A 22,190-nucleotide genomic window follows, 5' to 3' on the forward strand; every position below is an offset into this window, starting at 1 on the left:
GACAGCAGCGCAATGCTTCTGTCAGAATGCACATCAGTGCTGCAGATGCTTGATCGCTTGGTCCACCTAGATTGGTAAAAAAAAAAAAAAAACAGGCCGCAACGCAATAAATTTATTAACATTAACTTTAGAGAACATTAACTTTTATAAACTTTTGAAACAGAACAATAACTTTTTTGCTTACCGGTGATTTTTTTTTTTTGTTTGTTTTTTTACCTTTATAGGACAAACCTCTCCTTCCCCATGGGACAATGTGCAAAGCGCAAATCGCCCAGAGATGTGGCGAAGTACATTATGCACTTTGTCCCAGGTGAAAGGAGAAGTTTGTGGCAGCTGTGTGTGAAGGGGCCCTAAGACCCCTGTGTGCCGGTCCTGTGAGATGCAATCCCTACACTAATAGTGTACCTGAGTGTGGAACTTGCGGAAACACTCCCCTATGCATAGGGCAGGCTGGTCAGGACAGTCAGGACAAAAAAAGGTGGTGTCACGCCTTATTCCACCCCTGCTGCAGACACGACATCTTTTTCTTGGGGAACGTTGAGTTGGGGTACCAGGATAGACAGACGGGAAGTGTCTGCCATGTAGCCGGCTCACTACATCAGGGACTTGGGGCACGGACCCTCCTGGATACAGGCGTTCCGAAATGATCTCTTCCTGGAATTTTAGGAAGGATCCTGTTCTCCCAGCCTTACTGTAGAGAACAAAACTATTATACATCGCCAATTGAATTAAATAAACAGACACCTTCTTATACCAGCGTCTGGAAACTAAATAGGGAGCCAACATCTGGTCATTGAAGTCCACCCCTCCCATGTGAAGGTTATAGTCGTGGACAGAGAGGGGTTTCACAATGACTCCAGTTGCCCGTTCAATTTGGACAGTCGTGTCTGCGTGAATGGTGGACAGAAGGTAAATGTCCCTCTTGTCCCTCCACTTCACCGCAAGCAGTTCTTGGTCACACAAGGCAGCCCTCTCCCCCCGTGCAAGTCGGGTACTAACGAGCCGTTGGGGGAAGCCCCGGCGACTAGGTTGCGCGGTGCCACAGCATTGAATTCCGACTAGATGTAAGTGCCGAAAGAGGGCCACGCTTGAGTAAAAATTGTCCACGTATAAGTGGTACCCCTTGTGGAGTAAGGGTGACAACAAGTCCCAGACAATCTTGCCACTGCTCCCCAGGTAGTCAGGACATCCGACCGGCTCCAGTTTTGAGTCTTTTCCCTCATAGACCCTAAAACGATATGTATAGCCTGTGGCCCTTTCACAGAGCTTATACAGTTTGACCCCATACCGGGCGCGCTTGCTGGGGATGTACTGTTTTATGCCAAGGCGCCCGGTAAAATGTACTAGGGACTCGTCTATGCAGATGTTTTGATTAAGGCTCATTCAGACGGCCGTATGCTGTCCGCAAAAATACTGAATGCTATCCTTTTTTTGCGGATCCGCAAAAAAAATGAAACATGTCCTATACTTGTCCGTGAAAATCAGGACATGGCCCCATTGAAGTCTATGGGTCCGCAAAAATACTGAATGCTATCCGTTTTTTTGCAGATCCGTTTTTTTGCGGATCCGCAAAAAAACGGATAGCATTCAGTATTTTTGCAGACAGCATACGGCCGTCTGAATGAGCCCTTAGGGGTATACGCATCTGCAAATCTGGATGACAAATGGTCTATGAGGGGCCGAATTTTATGGAGCCGGTCATAAGCAGGGTGGCCTCTTGGATGACAGGTGCTATTGTCCGTAAAATGCATAAAGCACATGATGGCCTCAAAACGTGCCCTAGACATTGCAGCAGAGAACATGGGCATGAAATGTATTGGGTCTTTAGACCAATATGACCGCAATACATTTTTTTTTGTTAGACCCATGCTGAGGAGAAGGCCCAAAAAAATTTTTAACTCGGAAACGGTGACTGGTTTCCACCGGAAAGGCTGGGCATAGAAGCTTTTCGGATTGGCGGTAATAAACTGTGTGGCGTAGCGGTTGGTTTCTGCCACAACTAGGTCATAGATATCCGCGGTGAAGAACAGCTCAAAAAACTGAAGGGCCGATCCTAAATGAGCCGTCTCCACGCGAACTCCAGACTGGGCGGTGAAAGGGGGCAATACGGGTGCGGCGGAATCAGGGGATTGCCAATTAGGATTTGCCAGCACCTCTGGGAGACTAAGGGTTCTACGGGCCTGTGAACGCGGTGGCTGTGACAGGGGAGTTATTGCACGTGCCACCGTACCAGCTGGAACTGCCCTTCTGGTGCTCGCCACTTCACCAGGGAATACGGCAGTGCTGGTAGAAGTTCCAGGATGTGCTGCGCTGCTGGTGTATGCCGCACCATAAACAAGATCAGCGCTAGCACCACTCTGCTGCAAATGAGGATCATCAAGCAGGGTAGGCAGAACTCTTACATGGGATCGGGTACGTCTGGCCGTAGCAGGGACCTCTACCTCGTCATCCTCACTAGCGGTTAGAGTGCCACTGCTGTCTACAGGTTCATAATCTGAACCACTGGATTCAGCGGGTGAGTCGTCCCCATCGCTTTCATCCATCACGGCCAGAATCCTGTAGGCCTCTTCAGCGGAATACCCCTTGTTTGACATTTTGGGTTCACTAAATTTAGGGGGTATTCCTCTGAGACTACCCGGGAAAAAGAGCAAACCTACCTAGTAAAAAGGAGTGCTTGCGAAGTAAAGCTGTGATCGCTAATAAAGATCCAAAAAGCTCAAAAGTGATCTTTATAGCGGCGCAGCGATTTTACAGTGTTTTTGCAGTGATCAGAAAAAAATTAATTCTGTCACTGCGGCGGGGCGGACTGAACGCAAGTGTGCGCACAAGATCAGGCCTGATCAGGCGAACACTGCGTTTTTTGTAGAACCTAAGGTGACCCTAATGTACTTATATAGATCTGATTGCGATCAGTATTGATCACTTACAGATACTATATAGTACTAGTGCTGATTAGCGACAGTGATGACGCTAATCAGCGACTAATCGGTGACTGCGGTGCGGTGGGCGCTAAACTACCTAGCAAGTAGCTAACTACCTGGCAGGGATGAGGGACCCTTACAGGGGGGGTGATCAATGACAGGGGGGTGGACAAGGGGGTGATCAGGGAGTCTAATATGGGCGATCAGGTGCTAAATAAGTTAATAAATGACAGGGTAATATCTAATGTGTAGTGTGGTGTTTGGTGCTACTTACTGAGCTGCCTGTGTCCTCTGGTGGTCGATCCAAGCGAAAGGGACCACCAGAGGACCAGGCAGCAGTTATATCAGACACTATTTTCAAAATAGCGTCTGACATAACCATTTCATTCGTCGATTCAAAAATCTACAGCCTGCCAGCCAATAATCGCGGCCGGCAGGCTGCAGATGAACTTGTGCACTACGCGTTCCTGTGAACGCGCACTCCTGTGTGCGCGCGTTCACAGGAAATCTCGGCTCACGCGAGATGACGCCAATCGACGTTAGCGTAGCCTGGGAGCGTCGCAGAGATGACGCCTTTCGGCGTTAGCTTAGCGGTAAGCGGTTAACAAACAGCCTATTTATAAACACACTGGGTGTGGGAGGGGTAAACTGTGTAGGAGTAATGGTGGCAGCAGTAGCTGCACAGCATGGAACAGACAAGGCAATAGATGTGCAGCGGAGTAGGGGCAGTTGTAGTACTGGCAAGGCAGTAGATATGCAGGGTAATGGTAATGACCAGTGGCGTACCTACCATATGGGCAGACCACGCAGCTGCTATGGGGCCTGTGAGGAAGGAGTCCCCGCACCCGTCTATCTTCCTAACTGTCTCCCGCCTGCTAGCCACGCCCCTAGCCCCACCTCCCACATGCTAGCTCCACCACACCTGATTCCTCTGGATTGCCACAACCCCACCACCAGTAATGAAGTAAGTGACGACTTGTAGGTGAGGAGTCGGGACAGTGCAGAGGTGTATGTGAGGGGAAGGGAAAAGGGGAAAGGGGAAAGGGGAAGGTCACTACATTATGTCCTGCATGGCACAAGTGCAGAGGCATGAGAAGATATGAGGGTAGGTGGGAGTTGTGTTACTCAGCTTTCTCAGACTATTCTCATGTCTCTCCACATGTGCCATGCAGGACAGCAGAAAAAGCTGGGTGCTATTACATCATGTAATGTCATCCAGATTTCCTTCTATCCTGCAAGGCATAAATGCAGATAATAAGAACATGGAAAGGAAGGGGGGGAGGGGTTCTCTCAGCTTTCCCAGAGACTCATGTCTCTGCACATGTGTCATGCAGGATAGCAAGTAATGTCACCGTCTCCCAACTGACACAGAGGATGGGGGGGGGAGGGAAGGGGGCACTCACTTCCTCAAACTTTTCTCATGTCTCTGCTCATGTGCCATGTTGGACAGCAGGAAAGTTGGGTGGTATTACATCATGTGTGAGGATTTGCTCTGGTAGGCAGGGTAAGCGGACGCAGTACAGAGGCAAAACAAGTTCGTAAATCAAAATGTCAGTGTTTATTCACACAAAAGGCAAAAGAAAAACGACTCATTACAGTCTTGGTGTTGATTCACACAATGAAAAGTCCATAGAACAGACACGTCACCTTGCTAGCCGTTTTATCCCCAGCAGTCCACAGCAGGCTTTAGGGGACTGTTTCCCAGCGTGCAGCCCTCATGCGGCTCCCAACCTTCCAGCACAGCACCATGCTTCAGATCCCAAGACAGAGACTCAGCTGCTGAGCCCAGCTGCCTATTTAAAGGACAGCCAGGCTCTGCCAAAACCCGGACCGGCACTTAAACTCTGGTCCGGTATTTGATCTCACCTGGCTGGAAATCAGCCCAGCCGCCCCCCATGTTGGGAGGAAAATACCTGCCTTCCCAAACAAAACCCCTTGCTATGTCACACATGTAATACTCAGGGGCGGATTAAGCCCCCCCCCCTCCATTTTAGTTTTAGTTTTTTTTTTTCTGTATGAAGAGGCTGCGGTGCTTGGTAAGCGCCAAAGTCTCTTCCTAGGCCATATGACATTGTTCACATGGTCTAGGTGCAGCACTGTCTCATCTGAGTGATTGGGTCTGATCTGTAATACCAAGCGCAGTGCTATCAAATGGACAGAGCTGTGCTTGGTAAGGAGCAAAGAGGCTGCGGCGCTCACTGGAACATCGCAGTCTCCTCAAACAGCTGATTGGTGGGGGTGCCAGGAGTCAGACCCCCACCATCTCATACCTCTCTGAGTACAGATTTCATAGATGTTACCTGCAGTCCTATGTAACACCCCACATAACACAGTGAACTATTGTGTTATGTGGGGTGTTACATAGGACTGCATGGAACATCTACTACATTATCTGCACACAGAAAGTTATCACTGTTATCTGGGCTGTTACATAGGACTGCAGGTGACAAATTAAAATTTTTGTTGCCAAATTTAAAATACATACAATTATGATAAAAAAAAAAGACTTGGAGGAGAAGATGAGACACAGTTCACAGTAGTGAGCCAGCTCTACATATAGGGGAATACAACATCACATACCTGTTACATCCAGTGACATCTCCTGTCATGTAGATCTTCTCTTTCCTCTTCTCCGTTTGACCCAGACCACCATGACAAATTCTTTCAGCCGCATCTCGTCTCTACAGAGTTTGTTACACAGACACATAAAATTTCTCATAATTGGGGTCATTTATCAAACTGGTGTAAAGTACAACTGGCTTAGGTGCCCATAGCAATCGATCAGATTCCACCTTTAATTTTTCAAAGGAGCTGTGAAAAATGAAAGGTGAATTCTGTTGCTATGGGAACTAACCCAGTTCTACTATACACCAGTTTGATAAATTACCCCAAAGGTCACTATAGTGTCTACAGCAATTATAATGTCCCCTAGAGTGCCCCCAGTAATAATAACACCCTATATTGTGCTCCAGGTAATAATGCCTGTATAGTGTCCCCAAAAATAATGTCCCCTAATAGAAACACCCCCACACTACCCCCATATAGTAATTTCCCCGACACTGCCCATATAGTAATTTCCCCCACACTACCCCCATATAGTAATTTCCCCCTCACTGCCCCATATAGTAATTTCCCCCACACTGCCCCCATATAGTAATTTCCCCCACACTGCCCCATATAGTAATTTCCCCCACACTGCCCCCATATAGTAATTTCCCCCACACTGCCCCATATAGTAATTTCCCCCACACTGCCCCCATATAGTAATTTCCCCCACACTACCCCCATATAGTAATTTCCCCCACACTGCCCTATATAGTAATTTCCCCCACACTGCCCCCATATAGTAATTTCTCCCACACTGCCCCCATATAGTAATTTCCCCCTCATTGCCCCATATAGTAATTTCCCACACACTACCCCCATATAGTAATTTTCCCCACACTACCCCATGAAGTAATTTGCCCCACACTGCACTCCCATGAAATAATTTGCCCCCACACTGCACTCCCATGAAATAATTTGCCCCCACACTGCACCCCATGAAATCATTTGCCCCCACACTGCCCCATGAAGTAATTTACCCCCACACTGCACTCCCATGAAATAATTTGCCACAACACTGGCACCCATAAAGTAATTTGCCCCCACACTGGCACCCATAAAGTAATTTGCCCCCACACTGCACCCCATGAAGTAATTTGCCCCCACGCTGCACTCCCTGAAGTAATTTGCCCCCACACTTCCCCCCTGAAGTAATTTGCCCCCACGCTGCACACCCTGAAGTAATTTGCCCCCACACTGCACCCCCATGAAGTAATTTGCCCCCACGCTGCACTCCCTGAAGTAATTTGCCCCCACACTTCCCCCCTGAAGTAATTTGCCCCCACGCTGCACACCCTGAAGTAATTTGCCCCCACACTGCACCTCCATGAAGTAATTTGCCCCCACGCTGAACTCCCTGAAGTAATTTGCCCCCACACTTCCCCCCTGAAGTATTTTGCCCCCACACTGCACCCCCTGAAGTAATTTGGCCCCACACTGCCCACCATGAAGAATTTTCTCCCACACTGCACCCCCTGAAGTAATTTGGCCCCACACTGCCCACCATGAAGAATTTGCCCCCACACTGCACCCCCTGAAGTGATTTGCCCCCACACTGCCTCCCATGAAATAATTTGCCCCAAGTAATAATTTGCCCCACATGAAGTGATTTGCCCCATTTAATAATCTGCCCCCCCGAACTGATTTGCTACCACACTGCCCCATGTCCTCCTCTGCCCCCCAAAGTTGGCACACACAGAAACCAAAAAAAATTAAAGCTATACTTACCTGTGTCCAGAATGTGTCTTCATTGTCCTGCGTCCCTCCTGGCACAGGCGTGCGATGACATCATCACGCACGCCTGCGCCGGGATTTCCCTACCACATAGGCCTCAGGCCTACTAGACCTGAAGCCTATGGCGGTGATTGGCGGCGGGGCAGAGAACTATTCGCTCCCATGCCCCGCCGCAGTATGTGGGCGTTCGGGTCGCCGTTGGGCACCCCAGGGATCCGGGCCTGGGGCTACCGACCCAAACTACCCTATTATAATCCACCACTGGTAATGCCCCAGATTCATGTCAAAATATGCTGAACACCGCCACAACCTACCAGATCCCATTCACAATAATGGGTCTGTTGGGTTCCGGCATGAGTACTGCCATTTTGTAGAACAAAATACTGCTGCATGAGGTGGGGCAGGGGAGAAGTTAGGGAGGGTAGTGAGAGGAACCAGGGCGCATAGTGGGAGGGACTAGGAACGGGCATGGGGGCCAAATTTAAATTCTTACTATGGGGCCCAATGATTTCTATGTACGCCCCTGGTAGTGACAGTCAGGGGAATAACAGTTGTGGCAGCAGCAGCTGCCATACAATATGGAACATGATGGTAGGCAGACAGCAGCAGTGGTATAATCGAGCTAATGATAAATAATCACTGTCAGCAATAGCAGATCTATTCATCGGCCTCAGTGAAAATTCTCAGTTATCCATGACTCCTTTTTACAAATGTGATGTCTTGTCCACTTGCAGACAACTACTTTGTCTGGTTGGGTGTGACGATGCCAACAGTCTGTCACACTGAAAACCCTCTCTGAGACCCTACTGAAGGCTGGATAAGACAATAAAATTGAGAATAGGTTGGTGGATAAAAGAACTTCAAGTCCACCTGTATAGGGACATCACTTGGTGCAAAACCAGTATTTTATAGGAACTTCTATCGATAGACAAAGCGTTCTGGGCTTCATAAGACTCCTTTCTCAAGTCTCAATCGCTGTTTCAATAAAGAAGCTGTCCATTTCTTTTTTGGATCATGATTTTTTTGCCAAGTGATGTCCCCATGCAGGTGGACTTGAAGTATTTTTATCCACCAGCCTATTCTCAATGTCCTTCTCCTCCTGAGCGTCATGGAGTTAGGACCCAGACATCTACGACAGCACCAACCATTACCACATAAAAGGCCTAACATAGCACTTATTGGCCTTCTTGAGAAGAACACAATAAAGTAAGAGCAAATTGAGCCAGGTATGGTCATTGTTCCAATCTGTCTACCCAGAAGTCCATGGGGTGAGAGAATAGGGTATGTGCCAGAGAAAAGGCACACTCTATGTATGATCCGTTTGCATATTTGCACTAGTCTACTCTGTCAAGTCCTAGAGACTGCATTGGCTGCTGCTTGTGGTCGCAGAGATGGTGGGAGACGGCGAGGGCCAGAGAAATGCCTCTGATTCAGACACACAGGTAGCAGGTTTTTGTTTGCCAAAAGCTGAGGCAAACTGTATACATAGTGTATCCTGGTAAGACAGCAATATAGCCTCCCTTTATGTAACAGGAAAACATTGCCTCATTTTGCTTTGATAGTGAGGGTCTAAAAGCTTGTTTGATGCTATTCATATGCCTGTCATTACGTAAGCAAGCCTGAAAAAATGTTTGCTGATTGCAGCACATTATATGAAGTTTTTCACTTGCCAGCAGTTGCCTTCCCCCCGCTGTAAAGCATACATACTGTATAACTCTGACCCTATGCTTTCTTTCTATGATAAAAAACCTTGCCTTTTCTATCTAGGAATTAAATCTACCTAACTAAATATATCCCTAAACTATCCCTACAACACCCTAATATGGCTGGCTTGTGTCTATAATTGGTGTCTGCTAGAACTAAGAGACATTGGACACATGTCCTTTCACGTGGCATCTTTGCTTTACACATAGCACAGAGCTAAAGAGCCTCCCAAAATCCTGCCCCCTGATTGTCTGACGGGCTGTCTGGGGTCAAGCCCCCTCCCTACTAGGATCACGTGATCCTCCATCTTCATCCTCCCTGCCCTGTTTCCCTTTTTTTTACAGTAAAATGGCTGGCACGATTATGCTCGAGTTGTCTTAGGACATTCACCAAAACTTTGGATTTCTTTGCCAGCAGAATGTTTGTGAAATTTCTAATGAATCTGATTAATTTAGAATTGATTCACTCATCTCTAGTCTCCAATCATATCCACATGGTAAAAATGCTGCCACTACTAACTAGTTTCAAAAATCAGAAGTATTAATGTGACTAGGAATCCCAGACTTAGGGTCCATTCACACGTCCGCAAATGGGTCCGCATCTGTTCTGCAATATCGGGAACGGGTGCAGACCCATTCATCCTCAATGGGGCAGGAATCGATGCGGAGAGCACACTATGTGCTCTCCACATCCGCATTTCCGGAGCGCGGCCCCGAACTTCCGGGCTTCGGCTCTGAACTTCCGAGCCGCGGCTCCGCAAAAAAATAGAACATGTCCTATTCTTGTCCGCAATTGCGAACAAGATTAGGCAGTTCTATGGGGGGTGCCGGCCGGGTGTATTACGGATTCGCAATACACCATGGACATGTGAATGGACCCTTATTTATTGTGGACACTGGACAGCACTAAATAATGACAAATGAAAATTCAAGGTTTAACCCCTTAAGGACTTAGGACGTATCGGTACGGCATGGGTCCCGAGTCCTTAACCACCTCCGGACCGCCTAACGCAGGATCGCGTTCCGGAGGTGGCAGCCCTGCGCAGAGTCACGCATATATGCGTCATCTCGCGCGAGCCGAGACTTCCTGTGAACGCGCGCACACAGGCGCGCGCGCTCACAGGAACGGAAGGTAAGAGAGTTGATCTCCAGCCTGCCAGCGGCGATCGTTCGCTGGCAGGCTGGAGATGTGTTTTTTTTTAACCCCTAACAGGTATATTAGACGCTGTTTTGATAACAGCGTCTAATATACCTGCTACCTGGTCCTCTGGTGGTCCCCTTTGTTTGGATCGACCACCAGAGGACACAGGTAGCTCAGTAAAGTCCCACCAAGCACCACTACACTACACTACACTACACCCCCCCCCCGTCACTTATTAACCCCTTATTAGCCCCTGATCACCCCATATAGACTCCCTGATCACCCCCCTGTCATTGATTACCCCCCTGTCATTGATCAACCCCCTGTAAAGCTCCATTCAGACGTCCGCATGATTTTTACGGATCCACTGATAGATGGATCGGATCCGCAAAACGCATCCGGACGTCTGAATAAAGCCTTACAGGGGCGTGATCAATGACTGTGGTTATCACCCCATATAGACTCCCTGATCACCCCCCTGTCATTGATTACACCCCTGTCATTGATTACCCCCCTGTAAAGCTCCATTCAGACGTCCGCATGATTTTTACGGATCCACTGATAGATGGATCGGATCCGCAAAACGCATCCGGACGTCTGAATGAAGCCTTACAGGGGCGTGATCAATGACTGTGGTGATCACCCCATATAGACTCCCTGATCACCCCCCTGTCATTGATCAACCCCCTGTAAAGCTCCATTCAGACGTCCGCATGATTTTTACGGATGCACTGATAGATGGATCGGATCCGCAAAACGCATACGGACGTCTGAATGAAGCCTTACAGGGGCATGATCAATGACTGTGGTGATCACCCCATATAGACTCCCTGATCACCCCCCTGTCATTGATCAACCCCCTGTAAAGCTCAATTCAGATGTCCGCATGATTTTTACGGATGCACTGATAGATGGATCGGATCCGCAAAACGCATACGGACGTCTGAATGAAGCCTTACACGGGCGTGATCAATGACTGTGGTTATCACCCCATATAGACTCCCTGATCACCCCCCTGTCATTGATCAACCCCCTGTCATTGATCACCCCCCCTGTCATTGATCACCCCCCCTGTCATTGATCACCCCCCTGTCATTGATCACCCTCTGTAAGGCTCCATTCAGACATTTTTTTGGCCCAAGTTAGCGGAATTATTTTTTTTTTTTCTTACAAAGTCTCATATTCCACTAACTTGTGTCAAAAAATAAAATCTCACATGAACTCACCATACCCCTCACGGAATCCAAATGCGTAAAATTTTTTAGACATTTATATTCCAGATTTCTTCTCACGCTTTAGGGCCCCTAGAATGCCAGGGCAGTATAAATACCCCACATGTGACCCCATTTCGGAAAGAAGACACCCCCAGGTATTCCGTGAGGGGCATATTGAGTCCATGAAAGATTGAAATTTTTGTCCCAAGTTAGCGGAACGGGAGACTTTGTGAGAAAAAAATTAAAAATATCAATTTCCGCTAACTTGTGCCCAAAATTTTTTTTTTCTATGAACTCGCCATGCCCCTCATTGAATACCTTGGGGTGTCTTCTTTCCAAAATGGGGTCACATGTGGGGTATTTATACTGCCCTGGCATTCTAGGGGCCCCAAAGCGTGAGAAGAAGTCTGGTATCCAAATGTCTAAAAATGCCCTCCTAAAAGGAATTTGGGCACCTTTGCGCATCTAGGCTGCAAAAAAGTGTCACACATCTGGTATCGCCGTACTCAGGAGAAGTTGGGGAATGTGTTTTGGGGTGTCATTTTACATATACCCATGCTGGGTGAGAGAAATATCTTGGTCAAATGCCAACTTTGTATAAAAAAATGGGAAAAGTTGTCCTGAATACGGCGATACCACATGTGTGACACTTTTTTGCAGCCTAGGTGGGCAAAGGGGCCCATATTCCAAAGAGCACCTTTAGGATTTCACAGGTCATTTACCTACTTACCACACATTAGGGCCCCTGGAAAATGCCAGGGCAGTATAACTACCCCACAAGTGACCCCATTTTGGAAAGAAGACACCCCAAGGTATTCCGTGAGGGGCATGGCGAGTTCCTAGAATTTTTTATTTTTTGTCACAAGTTAGCGGAAAATGATGATTATTTTTTTATTTTTATTTTTTCTTACAAAGTCTCATATTCCACTAACTTGTGACAAAAAATAAAAACTTCTATGAACTCACTATGCCCATCAGCGAATACCTTGGGGTCTCTTCTTTCCAAAATGGGGTCACTTGTGGGGTAGTTATACTGCCCTGGCATTCTAGGGGCCCAAATGTGTGGTAAGGAGTTTGAAATCAAATTCTGTAAAAAATGACGAGTGAAATCCGAAAGGTGCTCTTTGGAATATGGGCCCCTTTGCCCACCTAGGCTGCAAAAAAGTGTCACACATCTGGTATTGCCGTACTCAGGAGAAGGTGGGGAATGTGTTTTGGGGTGTCTTTTTACATATACCCATGCTGGGTGAGAGAAATATCTTGGCAAAAGACAACTTTTCCCATTTTTTTATACAAAGTTGGCATTTGACCAAGATATTTATCTCACCCAGCATGGGTATATGTAAAAAGACACCCCAAAACACATTCCTCAACTTCTTCTGAATACAGAGATACCAGATGTGTGACACTTTTTTGCAGCCTAGGTGGGCAAAGGGGCCCATATTCCAAAGAGCACCTTTCGGATTTCACTCGTCATTTTTTACAGAATTTGATTTCAAACTCCTTACCACACATTTGGGCCCCTAGAATGCCAGGGCAGTATAACTACCCCACAAGTGACCCCATTTTGGAAAGAAGAGACCCCAAGGTATTCGCTGATGGGCATAGTGAGTTCATAGAAGTTTTTATTTTTTGTCACAAGTTAGTGGAATATGAGACTTTGTAAGAAAAAAATAAATAAAAAATAATCATCATTTTCCGCTAACTTGTGACAAAAAATAAAAAGTTCTATGAACTCACTATGCCCATCAGCGAATACCTTAGGGTGTGTACTTTCCGAAATGGGGTCATTTGTGGGGTGTTTGTACTGTCTGGCCATTGTAGAACCTCAGGAAACATGACAGGTGCTCAGAAAGTCAGAGCTGCTTCAAAAAGCGGAAATTCACATTTTTGTACCATAGTTTGTAAACGCTATAACTTTTACCCAAACCATTTTTTTTTTACCCAAACATTTTTTTTTTATCAAAGACATGTAGAACTATAAATTTAGAGCAAAATTTCTATATGGATCTCGTTTTTTTTGCAAAATTTTACAACTGAAAGTGAAAAATGTCATTTTTTTGCAAAAAAATCGTAAAATTTCTATTAATAACAAAAAAAGTAAAAATGTCAGCAGCAATGAAATACCACCAAATGAAAGCTCTATTAGTGAGAAGAAAAGGAGGTAAAATTCATTTGGGTGTTAAGTTGCATGACCGAGCAATAAACGGTGAAAGTAGTGTAGGTCAGAAGTGTAAAAAGTGGCCTGGTCTTTCAGGGTGTTTAAGCACTGGGGGCTGAGGTGGTTAAGGACCCATGACGTACCGGTACGTCATAACTTGAAATCGGTATTCCGGCGCCCCAGGGGTTAATCGGAACGGGATTTCGGCTGAAATAATTCAGCCGGCATCCCGTAACCATGCAGGGGGGGGTCATTTGACCCCCCCGCATCGGCGATCGCAGAAAACCGCAGGTCAATTCAGACCTGCGGTTTGCTGCGCTTTCTGCAGTTTCTGATCCCGCGGGGATCATAAGCTTTAGTGTCCCTAAAATATATATTTTACACCCCCCCCCCTGCACCCCTGCATGATTTTTTTGCCGGCGGGTGGTGCAGGGGGGGGGAGTTGTGGGCAGTGGGGGCGGTGCGGGAGGCGGGCGGTGCGGCAGGCGGGATCGCGATCCCCCGCCCGCCTCCCCTTGAATAATCGTTGGTGTTCAGTGGGTATACCAGGGTGCCAGCACACTGCTGGCACCCTGGTATAAACGGCTGACCGATGATGCGATGTCAGCCGTTTAACCCTTTCCATACAGCGGTCCGTACGGACCGCTGTATGGAAAATGTTAACAGTAAGAGGGAGCTCCCTCCCTCTCCCATCGGGGGGCTGCTGTGCCTTTGCAGCCCCCCGATGGAGAGGGAGAGAGCTCCCAGACAGCCCCCCGACAGATCCCCTCCTTACCCTTCCCCGTCTGCGAAGTTCTGAGCAGTACTGAGCAGACGGGGAAGGTTCCCATGGCAACAGGACGCCTCTCAGGCATCCTGCTGTCCATGGTGCTGAACAGATCTATGCTAAAAGCATAGATCTGTTCAGTGTAAGTAAAATACAGTACAGTACAATATATATTGTTCTGTACTGTATTACACAGACATCAGACCCACTGGATCTTCAAGAACCAAGTGGGTCTGGGTCAAAAAAAAAAGTGAAAAAAAGTGAAAAAAGTAAAAATCAAAAAACACATTTATCACTGAATAAAAGTGAAAAAAATAAAATTCCCTACACATGTTTGGTATCGCCGCGTCCGTAACGACCTGATCTATAAAACGGTCATGTTACTTTCCCCGCACGGTGAACGCCATAAAAATAAAAAAATAAAAACTATTAGGAAATTAAAATTTTGCCCACCTTACTTCCCAAAAAAGGTAATAAAAGTGATCAAAAAAGTCGCATGTACGCCAAAATAGTACCAATCAAACCGTCATCTCATCCCGCAAAAATCATACCTTACCCAAATTAATCGCCCAAAAACTGAAAAAACTATGGCTCTTAGACTATGGAAACACTAAAACATGATTTTTTTTGTTTCAAAAATGAAATCATTGTGTAAAACTTAAATAAATTAAAAAAAGTATACATATTAGGTATTTCCGCGTCTGTATCGACCGGCTCTATAAAAATATCACATGACCTAACCCCTCAGATGACCACCGTAAAAAAATAAAAATAAAAACGGTGTAAAAAAATCTATTTTTTGCCATCTTACGTCACAAAAAGTGTAATAGCAAGTGATCAAAAAGTCATATGCACCCCAAAATAGTGCCACTCAAACCGTCATCTCATCCCGCAAAAAATTAGACCCTACGATAATCGCCCAAAAACTGAAAAAACTATGGCTCTCAGACTATGGAGACACTAAAACATTTTTTTTGTTTTAAAAATGAAATCATTGTGTAAAACTTACATAAATAAAAAAAATTGTATACATATTAGGTATCGCCGCATCCGTGACAACCTGCTCTATAAAATTACCACATGATCTAACCTGTCAGATGAATGTTGTAAATAACAAAAAAAAAAACGTGCCAAAAAATCTATTTCTTGTTACCTTGCCGCACAAAAAAGTGTAATATAGAGCAACCAAAAATCATATGTACCCTAAGCTAGTTCCAACAATACTGCCACCCTATCCCGTAGTTTCTAAAATGGGGTCACTTTTTTGGAGTTTCTACTCTAGGGGTGCATCAGGGGGGCTTCAAATGGGACATGGTGTCAAAAAACCAGTCCAGCAAAAGCTGCCTTCCAAAAACCGTATGGCATTCCTTTCCTTCTGCACCCTGCCGTGTGCCCGTACAGCGGTTTACGACCACATATGGGGTGTTTCTGTAAACTACAGAATCAGGGCCATAAATAATGAGTTTTGTTTGGCTGTTAACCCTTGCTTTGTAACTGGAAAAAAAATATTAAAATGGAAAATCTGCCAAAAAAGTGAAATTTTGAAATTGTATCTCTATTTTCCATTAAATCTTGTGCAACACCTAAAGGGTTAACAAAGTTTGTAAAATCAGTTTTGAATACCTTGAGGGGTGTAGTTTCTTAGATGGGGTCACTTTTTTGGAGTTTCTACTCTAGGGGTGCATCAGGGGGGCTTCAAATGGGACATGGTGTCAAAAAACCAGTCCAGCAAAAGCTGCCTTCCAAAAACCGTATGGCATTCCTTTCCTTCTGCACCCTGCCGTGTGCCCGTACAGCGGTTTACGACCACATATGGGGTGTTTCTGTAAACTACAGAATCAGGGCCATAAATAATGAGTTTTGTTTGGCTGTTAACCCTTGCTTTGTAACTGGAAAAAAAATATTAAAATGGAAAATCTGCCAAAAAAGTGAAATTTTGAAATTGTATCTCTATTTTCCATTAAATCTTGTGCAACACCTAAAGGGTTAACAAAGTTTGTAAAATCAGTTTTGAATACCTTGAGGGGTGTAGTTTCTTAGATGGGGTCACTTTTATGGAGTTTCTACTCTAGGGGTGCATCAGGGGGGCTTCAAATGGGACATGGTGTCAAAAAACCAGTCCAGCAAAATCTGGCTTCCAAAAACCATTCAGCACACCTTTCCCTCTACGCCCTACTGTGTGCCCGTACAGTAGTTTACGGCCACATATGGGGTGTTTCTGTAAACGGCAGAGTCAGGGCAATAAAGATACAGTCTTGTTTGGCTGTTAACCCTTGCTTTGTTAGTGGAAAAAATGGGTTAAAATGGAAAATTAGGCAAAAAAAAGAAATTCTCAAATTTCATCCCCATTTGCCAATAACTCTTGTGCAACACCTAAAGGGTTAACTAAGTTTGTAAAATCAGTTTTGAATACCTTGAGGGGTGTAGTTTATAGAATGGGGTCATTTTTGGGCGGTTTCTATTATGTAAGCCTCGCAAAGTGACTTCAGACCTGTAGTGGTCCCTATAAATTGGGTTTTTGTAAATTTCTGAAAAATTTCAAGATTTGCTTCTAAACTTCTAAGCCTTGTAACATCCCCAAAAAATAAATTATCATTCCCAAAATGCTACAAACATGAAGTAGACATATGGGGAATGTAAAGTCATCACAATTTTGGGGGGTATTACTATGTATTACAGAAGTAGAGAAACTGAAACTTTGAAATTTGCTAATTTTTCAAAATTTTTGGTAAATATGGTATTTTTTTATGCAAAAAAATTTACTTTTTTGACCCAATTTTACCAGTGTCATGAAGTACAATATGTGACGAAAAAACATTCTCAGAATGGCCTGGATAAGTCAATGCGTTTTAAAGTTATGAGCACTTAAAATGACACTGGTCAGATTTGCAAAAAATGGCCAAGTCCTTAAGGTGAAATAGGGCTGAGTCCTTAAGGGGTTAAACTGTAGGAAACTAATTTCCTCAAAGGTGTCCATGGCTTTATATATTATAATCACATAGGGTGTTGCACATGTTTTAATTTTTATTCCTTTCAGATTTGTAGTCAGTTTATATGCCTCACTGGTCAACTTTGCATTCAGAACTGATGTATCACACAGATCTAGTATACACATTTACCCTAATTTGCATATAGTTCCAAAAAGCCAAAATGGCACAAAATGCAATGCAATCTGAAAGCAGCGTGTTATAGAACAGGAGGAGCTGAGCGGATTCATATATAGTTTTGTGGGAAAAGATTTAGTTAAACTTGTAATTTATACTTTTATATCTCTGCTTTTTCCACTTCCTGTGAAGAGCTGTCGGTACAGGAGGAGGGGCAATCAGTGATTGATAGCATTGTGTGTGTACAAAGATAGCTGTCCGTCTCTGATAACACCTCCTTCTGTACCGATAGCTGTTCATAGGAAATGGAAAAAGCAAAGATATAAAAGTATAAATCACAGGTTTTACTGAATGTTTTCCCACAAAACTATTTCTCATTCTGCTCAGTTCTTCCTGCTCTATAACATGGTGCTTGCAGATTGCACTGCACTTTGTTCTGACAAGTCCCCTTTAGGCCTCATGCCGTGCGCTTCATGCAGCCGCTGCTGTACACTAATACACTGGTATAGATCATACGAGTGTATCACTGTACAGCAGCGGCTGCATGAAGCGCACGGCGTCATTGCAACCAATGACGCCGTCCGCTCCTGCTGTCAGCAGGAATCCCGGCCGGATTACCACAGACCGCTCTCGGCCGTGGAACACGGCCATGTGCATGAGGCTTTAGGCTGAGGCTACTGACATTTTGTAGAAAGATTGTTTTATGATTTTAGCTATCTAGGTATAGCTGTTGTAAAAAACAAAAACAAAAAACATTGAGTTGTATGCACCTTTGTGCACTCTTGAGGACTGGATCTGTCACTTAGGTGCACATTTATTAAGACCGGTATTTTAGTCGGTCTTAATAAAGCCCTACTCTGGTGGTGGATCCGCTGGAGTTATGAAGAGGCGCAGGCCTCTACTTACCTTCGACATATCCACAGCCGCTTCTAAATGTAAAAAAGCTTCCGAGCTGTCTCACATTTAGACCTTTTTCTATGCCTTAAACAGGCTGGGTTTACACTTTCAGCTTTTAGAAAGCAGTTTTTGATGCCAAAGCCAGGAGTGGCAATTTATCAAAACTGGTGTAGAGAAAAAATGGCTTAGTTGCCCATTGCATTTAATTAGATTTCACTTTTAATTTTCAAAAGTAGCTCTGAAGATTAAAAGGAGTAATCTGGTTTGCAATCTGATGTGCAACTAAGGCCTCTTTCACACGACCTTATGGCTTTTTCAGTGTTTTGCGGTCCGTTTTAAGCGGATCCGTTGTTCCGTTTTTTGTTTCCGTTGTGTTTCCGTTCCGTTTTTCCGTCCGTTTTTCCGTATGGCATATACAGTATACAGTAATTTCATAGAAAAAATTGGGCTGGGCATAACATTTTCAATAGATGCTTCCGCAAAAAACGGAACAGATACGGAAGACATACGGATGCATTTCTGTATGCGTTCCGTTTTTTTTGCGGACCCATAGACTTTAATGGAGCCACAGAACGTGATTTGCCGTCAAATATAGGACATGTTCTATCTTTCAACGGAACGGAAAAACGGAAATACGGAAACGGAATGCATACGGAGTACATTCCGTTTTTTTGGCGGAACCATTGAAATGAATGGTTCCGTATACGGACCGTATATGGAACGCAAAAAACGGACCGCAAAACGAAAAAAAAAAACTGTCGTGTGAAAGAGGCCTAAGCCAGTTTTCTCTGCACTATTTTTGATACCCCTCCCCCTCAGTCTTTATACATACGTCCTCAGTTTATAATTTGTTTCTGCCTTCAGGTTCAAGAACTTCATCAAGAACTTGAATGTGGAAACCAAGCCTCACCCATTTTACAGCTTCCTTTCTCTTAGTAAATATCATCCTAGTCATTTCTAAGAAATTATCCTGCTGCTACTTTCACACTGGCCGTTTCTGGGTCCGCCTGTGAGATCCGTTTCAAGGATCTCACAAGCGGCCCCGAACGGATCAGTTTAGCCCCAATGCATTCTGAATGGATAAGGTTCTGTTCAGAATGCATCAGTTTGGCTCCGTTCCGCCTCCATTCCGCTCTGGAGGCGGACACCAAAACGCTGCTTGCAGCGTTTTGGTGTCCGCCTGGTGATGCGGAGCCAAACGGATCCGTCCTGTCTTACAATGTAAGTCAATGGGGACGGATCCGTTTACATTGACACAATATGGTGCAATTGTAAACGGATCCGTCCCCCATTGACTTTCAGTGTAAGTCTGGACGGATCCGTTTGACTTACACTTAGACTTTTTATTACAGAGTAATGCAGACGGATCCGTTCTGAACGGATACCAGCGTTTGCATTATAGGTGCGGATCCGTCTGTGCAGCTACCAGACGAATCCGCACCTAAACGCAGGTGTGAAAGTAGCCTAAGTGTGCTAACCACAAAAAAGCTATTAAGAAAGGATTCTATATTTATGTATATTGTATAATTTACCAACGCAATGTTTTATTTAATTGTTTATCTTAACCTTTGCTAGAAATACATTGCAGTCCATATGATCCTGTGGTAAATGGAAAATTGGTTGGAACGGAAACTCAATACAGATTTGGAGATAAAATCGATGTTCAATGTGAAGAAGGTTATGTTCTTCAAACAGAGCCCAATAGCCGTCGTGAGTGCACAGCAAATGGCTGGTTTCCATCTACTCGCTGTGTTAGTAAGTACAGTTACAAATGGTGAATTTGCTTGTAGTGTAAATCGTTTTGTTGCCTATGACTATTTCATAGCTACAGGCTAAGCTATAGATAAACAAAATTCAACCCACATTATATCAAAATATAAACAGTAAGTAAATGTTATATTTTTTTTTATGTTAAAGGGGTTTTCCGAGACTTTAATACTGATGATCTATCCTCCTATTGATCAGAAAGGATAGGTCACCAGTATTAAAATCTCGGGAAAACCCCTGTGTAGATCTCCAGATTCTGATAACAGAATTTTTCACTCCATAAGATGTTTTTCCCCCAAAAAAGTGGGAGCAAAATGGCAGTGTGTCTTACAGAACGAATACTTATGAACTCTTCCATTATGAAAGTGCTCATTACTATGCAGTAGGAGTGGGAAGCCATAAGTGTTGTGCTGCTAGCACTGGCTGTACTTACAGTTTCCTGGTCTTCTCCCAGGCCCATGTCCTGACTGCCTAAAGCATGGGTCAGAAGAAGACCAGAGGCCAGGAATTGGTGAGTGTAGAAGAGACCCCCAGATCTGAAGAGTTGTAGCGCTGTCTGGTGGAGGAGAGGTAAGTTCATTTATTGTTTTATGTCTGATCTGGATCTGCAGCTGGCTGTAACAGTGGAGCCCTGTGTGCATTATAAGAACTCAGCCCCAGGATAGGAGGACACAAGATACATGTGTATTGGGAGAAAAGTACCCCCTTCAGGACTCCACTGTGGCCATTCACTCCTTGGTAAGTGTATGGTTGGTGGAGGAGGGGTCCTCGTCTTTGACAGTTTAGTGTCACTGTGTTATCTGTGGTTTACATAGGACTGTAGGTAAGAGCTACACTATCTATTGCAGAGAGTTATCACTCTGTTATCTGTGGTGTAGGACTGCAGGTGACGTCTCCGGCTTTCCTCACTTTGTCTACATTGTTGCTCTACATTGTTGTCTCCTTCAACTTATCATTTTACTGCCTGCAAAGCAATCAAGAATCAATTCCTTGGAATTTAGGATATAAATGTTTAATAAGAGATACATTGTGATCTTTGTATGTATAATATTTACACAGTATTTCCAAATTTGGAGCCCACCTTCAGTTTTACCTAGGGCCACACTGTTGTCTAAAACCAGCCTTGCCAATCCCTGTCCTTATCCGTCTCCACCCTTCCTCCTGTTTGTTTAGTTGGATGCCAAGCAATCTGTGAATAAATATTTTGTCACAAGTTTTTGTTTTATTTTCTAGTTTTCTAGAGTTCATGTGTGCGATCTGTAACCGCCAAGAGCCGATTAGTGAGTACATCACTGATTATCTGTGCTCAGTTTTTGACGAAATACTGTTTTTATTTATCTATGCTTTTCTTTTGTTTTTTAAAGTAATATATATTACACAGAGTGATGAGGGAGGAGTTGTAAAGAGCGATGAGGAAAAAGCCTACTCTGTCAAGTCCTACCTAGAGACTGAGTTGGGTGCTGTTTGTGGTCGCAGAGATGGCGGGAGGTGGGAAACGGTGAGGGCCAGAGAAATGTCTCTGATTCAGACACACAGGCAGCAGGTGTTTGTTCGCCAAAAGCTGAGGCAAACTGTATACACAGTGTATCCGGGGAAGACAGCAATATAGCCTCCCTTTATGTAACAGGAAAACATTGCCCCATTTTGCTTTGATAGTGAGGGTCTAAAAGATTGTTTGATGCTATCCATATAGCTATACATTTACTGAATAGTCAGATGAAATACAGAGTGTAAAAGTAAATTCCCCATTAAAAGTGGCCTTATGACCCAGGAAGTAGTGCAATAGCAGGGAGTAGTGCAGCAGTGTCTTGATTAGATAAAAAAAGACAAATGACTGGGTCCAGATGGAATACACCCCCGTATCCTAAAAGAATTAACAAATGTCATAGACAGACCCTTAATACTGATATTTAAGGACTCTATAATGACAGACAGCGTTCAAGAAGATTGGTGCTTAGTAGAGTTGAGTGAACCCAAACTGCAAAGTTTGGGTTTGTACCGAACTTTGCGAGTTCGGGTACCCGGATCCGAACCTGGACTTTTTCACTGAAGTTCGCCAACCCTAGTGCTTAGCAAATGTGGTGCCAATATTCAAAAAGGGGTCAAAAACAGAGCCCCAAAACTACAGGCTGGTAATTCATCTATTGTGGGCAAACTGTTTGAATGTTTTATAAGAGA

The 22,190-nt window shown here is 44.7% G+C and overlaps 1 long non-coding RNA gene across 1 annotated transcript in view; it reads left to right on the plus strand.

Moving 5' to 3' along the window:
• LOC120983451 overlaps window positions 1-20,004 on the plus strand; it is a 32,097-nt gene extending 12,093 nt beyond the window's left edge. The window contains exon 2 of the long non-coding RNA XR_005775055.1: window positions 19,821-20,004. This is a non-coding gene — a long non-coding RNA (uncharacterized LOC120983451). The remainder of the gene's footprint in view (window positions 1-19,820) is intronic.
• Window positions 20,005-22,190: the final 2,186 nt, after the last annotated feature.

The sequence above is a fragment of the Bufo bufo genome, unplaced genomic scaffold, assembly GCF_905171765.1.
Source record: "Bufo bufo unplaced genomic scaffold, aBufBuf1.1, whole genome shotgun sequence".
NCBI classification, from domain to species: Eukaryota; Metazoa; Chordata; class Amphibia; order Anura; family Bufonidae; genus Bufo; species Bufo bufo.